Source organism: Pecten maximus, chromosome 15 (assembly GCF_902652985.1).
Source record: "Pecten maximus chromosome 15, xPecMax1.1, whole genome shotgun sequence".
NCBI classification, from domain to species: Eukaryota; Metazoa; Mollusca; class Bivalvia; order Pectinida; family Pectinidae; genus Pecten; species Pecten maximus.
The window spans coordinates 31,209,345-31,221,125 of record NC_047029.1 but is presented as its reverse complement, the minus strand read 5'-3'; positions in this window follow the sequence as shown (position 1 = coordinate 31,221,125).

The following is an 11,781-nucleotide window of genomic DNA, read 5'->3' as shown; positions in this document are numbered from 1 at the left end:
CTTTCGAATGTATTGTAAACAGGTCGATTGAACGGTATTGCTCTCTCTCCTTTATCAAGTCATTATCAAGTTTACATTCTAGTTCTAAGGATGATTAGCCCGAAAGATTTACATTAATTATACAATTAACAGATAATAAACGTATTTGAATTCATGAATCAAACATTTCAACATTATATTAATATATTAATTCTAAATTTAACTAATGGCTGATATTTGATCACTGCCGAACCTTCCTTTTACATTCCGAACTGCAATATTGTATGCCATTCATACCATGTCGTTAGACAAGTTCCTAAGAACGGCTGACCTCTAGGTAGGAAGTAAGGACTGAACTTGCTTCCCCTATTGCATGTTTGTACAAAAACGTGTACCAGTCTACAACCTTCAACTCTTCTCAATTACAAATAAATCCTTACATGGTACATTTATGTGCGTGACGAATTTTATCACACTAGTCTAATTCAATAAAGTATTGTAATTAGCAATAGGTAATATTGGTAAATTACACGCAACTGAAAATTAGGCTCTAAAACAGCAGTTAAATAGATAGCAACACTCATTCGTATCCCAACACTTAAAATAAGTGATATCTTGAACTATAGCATTTTTGACAGTTTTCCAACTATGTCAGGTTCTTTTGTCATATGATTTAGCAATATGTCCTCATTGAACGGAAAGGGTAAGGCGAGAAAGCATTTCTAAATAAAAACTTTCGGTTCCACCAAGCAACTTAAATAATAATCAAAAAGATTATCAGACATCAGGTATTTGTTTACGATAATCACACAATCTGGTCGGGATGGAATGTTTGCTGTTATTTTTTTTTTAAAGAAACAATATGCGTTATTTTTGAGAAGCGTTTACCAGTGATTTAATTGCATTTTGATCACGGCTGATGGATACACACATGTATTAAATTTACAGTTTATGACGGAGAGAGAACAGCACATGTATTAAATTTACAGTTTATAACGGAGAGAGAACAGCACATGTATTAAATTGACAGTTTCTAACGGAGAGAGAACAGCACATGTATTAAATTGACAGTTTCTAACGGAGAGAGAACAGCACATGTATGTTTGTATAATAGAATAGTTTAATATATTAGCGTGACGTTTCATCTACTATTTCAGGAAGAGATCAAGGAATATCATTTTTCGGAATATTCTGTCAGCGACAAGTACAAACTGATCAAACCAAGCAAGACGGATAATCACACCACAATAACGTGAATGATGATACTTCAGCGTCTGTTCAATTCCAGGATAATTACAGCAGGTGCTTGTTTTTCCAGTCAGAAGTTATATTGTCGTAACAAGTTGTGTTTGTTTTATAAACAAACCAATACACAGAAAGATCCATGTGTTCCTTTTCTGATCCTCTTCGTCGTATTACTTTTGATTCCACGCAGGTTATTAGACATTTTTGTCTGGGGTAAGTCTGATGTTCCTCGTTCTTGGATATTTGCTGGAAATTATGTTTCTATAGCCCGTTCCAGAATTCGCCGTTACTGGTTCGTTGAAGCTCTTTCTCGTCCAAGGACTTGTGATTGTGATTGGCCAATCAAAAATGCCAGGACCCTGGTTCCAAGACGCCAAACCACGTTGGGCGCCATTTGTAGGGTGTGGTCGTTATACAAGACACAACAGCCGTAGATTCTTCCAGATATAATTTATTCGACGTACAGGAAACCAGGCGTCCCAGGCCCAAGTAGTAGATGTCTGACAATGGTCTCGCAACCATGCAAGTATCTCTATCATAAGCACGTCCATACTGGTGAAAGTGCCGGCGCCGAGTGATAGTTAGGCGGAATATAGGAGTGGGAAAACCGGTTGGGGTGTGATGGGAAAAACGCGTGCTAAGTCATACAGTCCGTCTGTCAACGGTCAGTGGGACGCTTTCACATTCCAACACATACACACACGTGTGACCACTACTCACGTATCTCGCTCACACAACACATACACGTAGGGTGTTATACCACAGGTATAACCCTGGTCTACACAATGATAAAAAGTAGGTGACTGTTTACAAGTGTCTTCTTGCTTTCCTTATATGGTCAATTATGTAACGCAGGTAACGGTAATTGCACCAATGTCAACCACCTGCAGATATACTTCTCAATTACAACTTAAAATGTCACTAATGAGAAATGCTTTGTTTAGTGTTCTTCATTAACCTGTGTATAATAAACAAACTATCTAAAACATCGGCTTAACCTCAGGCAGCTCGATGAGTACAACATAATGGGATAAAAACATTATTTCTATGTGACGTAAATAATAAGGACGTGTTTGTGATACTTAAAATTACCTGGCTCACGTTTCATTATCAGCATATCGTAGTATATACCGTGACCGCTTAAGCAATGGTTAAGGGGGTTCCCCAACAGGTAAATATAACCGGTGGCCTTGGTGTCACGTGTATAAATACTACTTCATTGAAAAAATGACTGTGTGTGTATATACACAAATACATGTGGTATGCTTTTAAATAAAGTGAAACTAGGTCACTAGAATCCGGAACAAAATAGAACATATTTCTTGAATGATCTTTCCGTTTTGACTCTGTACAATTTCGTCCATAGCTTGATTACGTTTCTGTTGCTACTGATATTATTTAGTATACGATATCGAAGAATCATGGAATTCTACATTCATTTAAATACAATACGAAGAAAACTTTAGGATTGATTGTACATTATTTTGTTGCCTTGGGATTTTAAAACAAACTACTTTCATGACAAACAATGTAGTTATTTATTTTGTTCGAAACTGTAGTAATTGCCATGCAACATTTCAATGTAATTAATTCCAATTATCTTCTGCTCTGGTTCGTATATTGTTATTCGTTATATATTTGATACAATATACTTCAATATGAAAGGACAGCAGTCCAAGCTTACATAAGTCATCTCAATATTCCGTTGGTCACGCTGAAAAATGTTAACTAATATACAACGAAAATATTATTCACTACATTGACCAAGGGGATCAACTCTGCTACATCTATAATATACATATAGGATGTATTATATGGAAAATAGATTTCTAAACTCCTATATCTACAATGTATGCAATATTATAATAAAAGTATCTTTGTTGAAATATTTCAACCTTTTAACAGTTCTAGGTCACAGTCTCATCAAAAGATTCACCAGCAGATGTCATATGTGCCTTTACGCTTGCCTTGATCATTACTGCGAGAATATCGGCAACAAAACGGACAATCCATGAGTTTGATATCATACTGCAAATACATCGTATCACCAATGGTACATCTATCACTTCCGGTCCTGTATGGATACAAATCTGTCGATCTTCTTGGTGTTTGTAAAGAATGAGGGTGACACTGTATGTTCTTTCATCTTTGTAGAGATCGCTATTACTATTGCGTCACATACTGGAGAATCGGCGGGCTGTCTCTGTTGTGTGGGAGGTTGAAGTGTGTTCGATCTGATCCTCTCGTTCGGGGATACATCCATTTTAGGGACAAGTTTATATTTTTCACCTTTTTTTTAGAACATATGCAGTCTAAGGTCGTATTGGATGAAAAAGACGAGCAATATCTACAATCAAAAAGAGGTACAAAATGTTAAAACTGTACTGAAATGGTAAACGACAGTTACATACATCAGGATACATACGAAACATAAATATATGTGTAAGAAATTATCTATCAAGTCATTGTCTTGTTTATATTTTATTTCTAAGGATGGTTAGCCCGGAAGAATAACATTAAAGAAGCATTGACAAATAATCGTACTGTTATTGATTAATCAATCTGAATATTCTTTCAATATTATATACTTGATAAGAAATGTTCTGCCCATATCAAATACCTTGACCAAGCTAAATAAGTCCTACGGAACTAGGAATATCCATCTAAACGAAATGCTTTGATGATGTACAGCTCTTAGCGCGTGCTACGTTTTACAAGTGTTTAAGTGTTTTATCACAATGGATTTAATGAACAATTACATTCCAATACTAATTCTAATTTTAAGATGTAGAATATAACTTACCTGATGGCTGATATTTGATTACTGCCGCAGCTTCCTTTTACATTCCGAACTGTAATATTGTAGGACATAAATACGATTTTTGTTCTTCTGAGTTAAGATGAAATAAGTTAATTTGAAGTTTGTTTATGTAAAGAGTGTTGGATTGAGGCCAACCTCAGCGTATAAGTTATTTTGGGTAATCCGGTTCTTTTGACAAACACATATACATAGGCGGCAGACGACAGTCCTACCTGAGACGTTTAAATTCAGGCCTTTCGCAATCAAACGTGACGAATATTTAAAAATACCAAACAGTACTACTGTTTTTAATATTTCAAATACTTTTCTTCCAACAGTTTATATTTATCTTAACATACAATACAAAAGAAACAAACTGTTTTTGTTATACCTGCCCAGAGACCTATTTACTAAACCTTCACTACTACAAAACATCCAGACATCTACCGCTGTCTTAGACAATCAGTACTACAAAACCTCCAGACATCTACCGCTGTCTTAGACAATCAGTACTACAAAACATCCAGACATCTACCGCTGTATTAGACCGTCAGTACTACAAAACATCCAGACATCTACCGCTGTATTAGACAATCAGTACTACAAAACATCCAGACATCTACCGCTGTCTTAGACAATCAGTACTACAAAACATCCAGACATCTACCGCTGTCTTAGACAATCACTACTACGAAACATCCACACATCTACCGCTGTCTTAGACAGTCAATACTACAAAACATCCAGACATCTACCGCTGTATTAGACAATCAGTACTACAAAACATCCAGACATCTACCGCTGTCTTAGACAGTCAATACTACAAAACATCCAGACATCTACCGCTGTCTTAGACAATCAGTACTACAAAACATCCAGGCATCTACCGCTGTCTTAGACAATCAGTACTACAAAACATCCAGACATCTACCGCTGTATTAGACCGTCAGTACTACAAAACATCCAGACATCTACCACTGTCTTAGACAATCAGTACTACAAAACATCCAGACATCTACCGCTGTCTTAGACAATCAGTACTACAAAACATCTAGACATCTACCGCTGTCTTAGATAGTCAATACTACAAAACATCCAGACATCTACCGCTGTATTAGACAATCAGTACTACAAAACATCCAGACATCTACCGCTGTCTTAGACAATCACTACTACAAAACATCCAGACATCTACCACTGTCTTAGACAATCAGTACTACAAAACATCCAGACATCTACCGCTGTCTTAGACAATCAGTACTACAAAACATCTAGACATCTACCACTGTATTAGACCGTCAGTACTACAAAACCTCCAGACATCTACCGCTGTCTTAGATAATCAGTACTACAAAACATCCAGACATCTACCGCTGTATTAGACAGTCAGTACTACAAAACATCCAGACATCTACCGCTGTATTAGACAATCAGTACTACAAAACATCCAGACATCTACCACTGTATTAGACCGTCAGTACTACAAAACCTCCAGACATCTACCGCTGTCTTAGACAATCAGTACTACAAAACTTCCAGACATCTACCGCTGTCTTAGACAATCAGTACTACAAAACATCCAGACATCTACCACTGTCTTAAACAATCAGTACTACAAAACATCCAGACATCTACCGCTGTCTTAGACAATCAGTATTACAAAACATCTAGACATCTACCGCTATCTTAGACCTATAGGTCTCTGACCTGTCTCATTAAATCCAGGTCATACATGGAGTTCTTTTAATAGTTATATACAATATCTCTCTCCCCCCCCCCCCCTCCCCTAAGTTGTTTGTGGTCTCTTAAAATGTAGAGTCTGAATGTGTACTGGAACTATCTTGTATTCAAAGTACTACTGTTTTTAATATTTCAAAATACTTTACTTCCAACAGTTTATATTTATCTTAACATACAATACAAAAGAAAGTTATACCTGCCTCATTAAATCCTGGTCATACACGAGTTCTTTTAACAGTTATATAAGATACAATCTCCCTCCTTCCCTCCCTCTCCCTACCCCAACTTCCAGGTCAATATTTACCTGTATATCAAGCGTGATTAGAAAGCGTGATGGAGAAAAGACAGACTTACATCAGAGACCTATATTAATATAGGTCTCCGCTTACACTGACCCCAATAATGACCCCTTCCTCCAAGTTTACCTCAAAAGGTGTGAAGACCTGGACAGGTGTACACATGGTCATCTAACTACATAAAGACCCCTTAATTGTTAGATGGAAACTGGTCATCACACCTTACCTTTACCTAGCCCGAGTTTCCTCTGGCCCTGACACCATGTCTGGTATGGTGTCAGGGCTAGAGGAAACTCAGGCTGACCTATACCAAGTTCATATAGAATATACATTTGTAGGTAAAGACTGTCTATTTCTGACACTTTTGAAACGATATGATTGTCCATTCCTATTGCAGTATTATTCAAACAGTTTTAAGTCATTATTATAAAAAGAATATTCGAAAAATAAAGATATTTTGTTTCAAACTGGTACTATTACTTTATGTCTTTGATATTATAATGGAAGTATGCATAGACCAATTTTTTTTCATGTTTGAGTTAAGTACTTATCAAACATTCCATACACCAACTGCAGCTGGCCTTATGTCATTTGTTTTCAAGTTTGAACATTTAACTTGATGATTTTATAATTGGCTTGAACAACCATTGTACATTCATGACCTGTATTTGTTACATATGATAAAATGTATGAGTGACACATATTATGATAGATATTGACTGAATGGGAATAGAAAACGACGTAGTTCCAACAGGTCAGTTTTACAGGTAAATGGTACATAGGTTGCCGTGTCCAACTGCCCAGAGGCAAATTGTGCCTCAGGCTCTATAATCTTATTTCCTGGACGAGAACGATGTGTATAATTACGGGTATAAGGCTATAGGTTGGTTTTGGGAAATGGTAAATTTACATTTATTATACAATTTGGAATTACACTGATATTTTTTTTTTTTTTTTACTTTAATCCCTTTCTTTACAATTATTTTTTTTAAAGCAATGTCTTTACATTTTTTAATATAATAAGATAAGAACTGCATCATTTCTTAATTTAATTGGCATTAATTTTTTCCGAACTTATATCATTCAACATTGTACCTCTACATACCGGACACCTACATTAACCGGCCTATACGTTTGGTCTCAATGACTTATGGTTTAGACAGGTTACAATGTTATAAGAAACAGCTTATTTTTACTTTATAATTTCAGTATAGAATGATTTCATTTCAATAGAGTTGGTCTTCTTAAACCTGTTAACCAATTTGATAATGGTTTTACAGCTTATCTTGACATTTCCACCTTAATTACATCGGTATTTCGTTCATACATGTAGTTTTAGTTTGATTAAGGCCTCTCAGATGGAGAGCTACAATCCTTTCCTTCACGTCATGAGATAATCTCACTGTTCTGTTAATTGGCCTGAGGTTATAACACACCCTGCTTTGCACAGCTTCATCATTTGAAGCCATACAGTGACAAAATTGACATAGGTATTTCTGTGAACCCAGGACAGTACCTGTAGCTGGCTCCTAAAACTCACCTGGCACATTTCTCAGGTGTGTCATGCCAAAGTCAATCATGCATGGCCAATAATAATAGTAATTAAACAGATACTGTCATTCATTATGGGTAGTCCAGAACTACATAAGTGTGTGTACATTATGCCAGAACATTAATTACCAGGTAATGCTCGTAAATATGTACAGTTGTAAATGCATATTTTTCTAATGATACATTTAAATATATCACCTATATAAACTAAAATGATTATGTTTATTTTATAATTACTTGCCTGAACTGAGTACATATATGTAGTTATATTCTCCTTTCATGTAGAGAATGTCTTATTAAAGAACACAAAATTCATAAAATACTGTAAACTTTCAATATTTTGAATAATCAATAACATAATATAGATACATTATCTAAACTTCCTTTACAGTCATGATATATGTACATGTACATTAATAAGTATTCTAATTGAAATAATTTTCAATTTCTTAATAAAATGAAAGTTATGTCCCTTGCAATGTTGGAAGTAGGCTACTACATGGCTTACTATTTTCTCCGAAGGCAAAAGGTGTCACTTTGAGAAAAGACTTGTTACATGCGATCTAGAATTATTATAAAAAAACAAGCTCATTTTGTTTCATTAACAAATTAATTACTTTATGCTTTCATTTTTCAGTTAATAGAATCGTTAAAATTGATTTTCCTGACACGTACAATGTACTTACTGTACATACACCGATGGGGAGTATGTTTTCGGTGATTTTTGTAACTCGAAAAAATATATGTTACAATACAAGGCACAAACAAAGGTATTGTTTTATTAGGAGTCCAAATTCCCCATTGTGAAATGCCGTTCAAAAACTTTAACGCGTTGAAATTATTTTCAAATGAATTACCATTTAACTCGTTCAAGGTCGTTTATTACGTTCAGAATTATTTTAACGTGTTAAATGCTAACGAATTAAACGTTATCAGATTAATCAATCAGTTACAGCCTGGCAAATCAGCATCAGGTTGAATATGGCAAGTCGTTTTAACATTTAATCCCATTTCCTCTTAAGGTAAAATATGTTTCAAATGTATTTCACTTAAGTGAAATACTTTTTACCTGAAGGTTAAAAGATTTTTTTTTGCATTTGCATGTTCTATTTCACTAAAGTGAAAGAGAATTTCACTTAAGTGAAATTATTTTCACCTTAGGGTGAATAAATTATTTGCATGATGTTTTTTTTCACTTAAGTGAGACTCTTTAACTTAAGTGAAAACAAATCCCCTGTTGTTTTTTTCACTTAAGTGAGACTCTTTTTAACTTAAGTGAAAACAAATCCCCTTAAGAGGAAATGAGATTTAATGTTAAAACGGCTTGTCATACATGTAGGTGAAAGTTGTTCAAGTAAGCGAGAAACGTGGATGCTTCGAGGAGGGATCGAATGTTTGTTTGTCCAAAAACAAAGGCTCAACGTATGACTACGAAGTGTGAATGCCGATTAAGGCGTTTGATTTCTTTTGCTCTACAGAGGCTATTGTTTTGAAATGTCGAACAGTTAAATGACAGAGTACCACTTTAACGTTGATAGAATATCAACGCATCAAAGACAACGTCTATATTTCCGAAAAGAAAGAAAGAAGACTTAAGCAAGGACCGTGTCCTTGTTTCAATGTGCCTCATTCTGTTGCGCATTTGTGTATCTACATTGCGATAAGTGGGCCATTCTGATGACGTCACAACAAGTAGACAAGAACAGTTTGGTTTGATTTATTTTGTTTAACGTCCTATTAACAGCCAGTGTCATTTAAGGACGTGTCTGGTTTTGGAGGTGGAGGAAAGCCGGAGTACCCGGAGAAAAATCAGATATAATCAACTGTTAGGGTCATATGAGGACTATGACAAGCCAAGTTGTCATTAATTCGTGGAGCAATGTTGATCCAGTATTTTACCAAAAGTTTAAGATATCTTATAGAATAACAGTCTTCATGTCGTTGAAAGCTTGTTAGCTTGTTGGATGACACTTGATTGTCATTTCTTTAAGAGGAATGGTTACATTTCCATGTATGTGACATACCGGTTGCGTATTGATTACTTTATTTTCCCAATAATTATGATAATAGTTGTGAATATATTAATGCAGATTAAATTCACTCAAATTGTTCCTTCTAGTATTATGTACAGTTGATAAATAACAATAGCTAAAATGTGGATAAAAAAGGGAGGGTCAGTAACTCCCTATATATCAACCTCCTTAGTGAATAGACACAGAAATAGATCAGTCACTGAAGAAATTATGGTTGGGTTTGTTTGGGTGGTCTTTCCAGAACTTATTTAGTCTATCTTTAAAGGTGTTGATGGATGGAGTTAATACAACGTCTTCTGGTAGAGAGTTCCATGGTTGAATGGCACGGACACTGAAAAATGCCTGTTTGTTGTTTGGGAAAATGGTGTTTGAACAATTTTAGAGAGTGCCCTCTGGTTGATTTATATTCACTTGCATCAAATAATTTGTATTTGTCCAGATTATATTCGGCATATCAGCCCTTTCTCTGCGGTATTCCAAGGTGAGCAAGTCAAGGATTTTTTAACCTTTCTGAATATGTCTTATCAAATAACGTAGGGAACACGCTCTGTAGCTCTTCGTTGTACTCTTTCAACAATGATTTTGCCCTTGACATATAATGGAGACCATATGATAGATGAATATTTTAGGTGTGGTCGTTATTGAGTCTAATATAGAGTGGTGAAGTTTGATGGGCTCGTGTAGGTGAATATAAAGGAATATAATGCCAGTTATTTGATTGACCTTATTTGCTGCTTCCTGAACATGTGTTGAACATTTTAGACCGTCATAGATGTAAACTCACATTTTTTCCATCCTTGTTTTGTTTATTGATGATATTTTACCTTTATGATGTATGAAATATTCTGACCTTGTTGTTTTTTTTTTTTTTTTTACTTGTTTCTGTTTCTAGATGGTTACATTTTCCAATATTAAATAAGGCAGCTCAGTCCAATCGCACATTTTTGTATACATCCTTGTAGTTGTTGCCTTTCATCCCGAGCACAATTCCTTGAGGGACCCCACTCAATACTGGCAGTGGTTCTGAAACAGTACCATTGATGTTTACCTGATGTGATATGTTCTGGAGGAATGATTGAATCCACAGAAGAGCTTTTTTCTTAATCCCATATTTTTGTAACTTGTACAAGAAGAGCTTGTGAGAAACCTTGTCGAAGGCTTTGCTAAAATCCATATAGATAACATTCATAGTTTTCCCCGATTCAGATGTTTGTTCCAAATTTCCAAAGTTTCCATGAGTTGAGTTATACAAGATTTTCCAGGCCTTAATCCATGTTGAAGTTCTGATAGTAGTTTGTTGCTATCTAAATGTAGGATAGAATTTCTTATAATTCTTTGCAGAATTTTACAGGTAACTGAGGTCAAGCTGATAAGTCGATAGTTTTTCAGATTTTGATCCTTTTTCGAAGAAGGTTACAACATTAACTCTTTGACAATCCGTTGTAGTGATTTCCTGTACACTATTGTTAGGGGTGTTACTACATGTATACTGTCCAGGTCTCACCAATCAATCTAGGATGGGTGTTATCTGGTCCAGATGCTTTACAGGGTTTTGTTGTTTTTATAGGTGTAATGACACTTTCTTCTCTAATATTGATGTTTTCCAGTTGATTTCTGTAGTTCCTATCCCCAAATTCTTGAAATGGAACATTACCATCCTGCATGAAAACACTTTGGACGTATGAATTGAACAAATTAGCAGTAACCTTGTCGTCATTTTGGTCCATGACTCTCTGAGTTGTTGTCTTAGTATTTGTTTTACCCCTGGCATGTTTCTAGAATAGTTAAGGATTGCTTTTGATTTTTTCTATTAGATCTTTATCGAATAGATGTATCAGAATTCCTTGATAGTCTGGTATATACATTCCTGGCCTTCTTGTAGACAGCCACATTTTTGGCTAGTTGTACAGTGTAGGTACTTTGTCCACTTACTCACTTTGTCTTTTCTAGCGTCTCTAGCAACTTGATTCAGGCAGGTCATAGTTGTGGCATCGTGGTGTCTTTCCTTACTCACAGGTATATACTAGTACTTTTTAATAAGCTTATGAAGGAAAACAGTAAGGTAGACCCAGGCCGTATTAACATCCTTCTTAAATTTCAAGTTCTCTAATATCAAAAGAGTGTAATTTCTGTATGA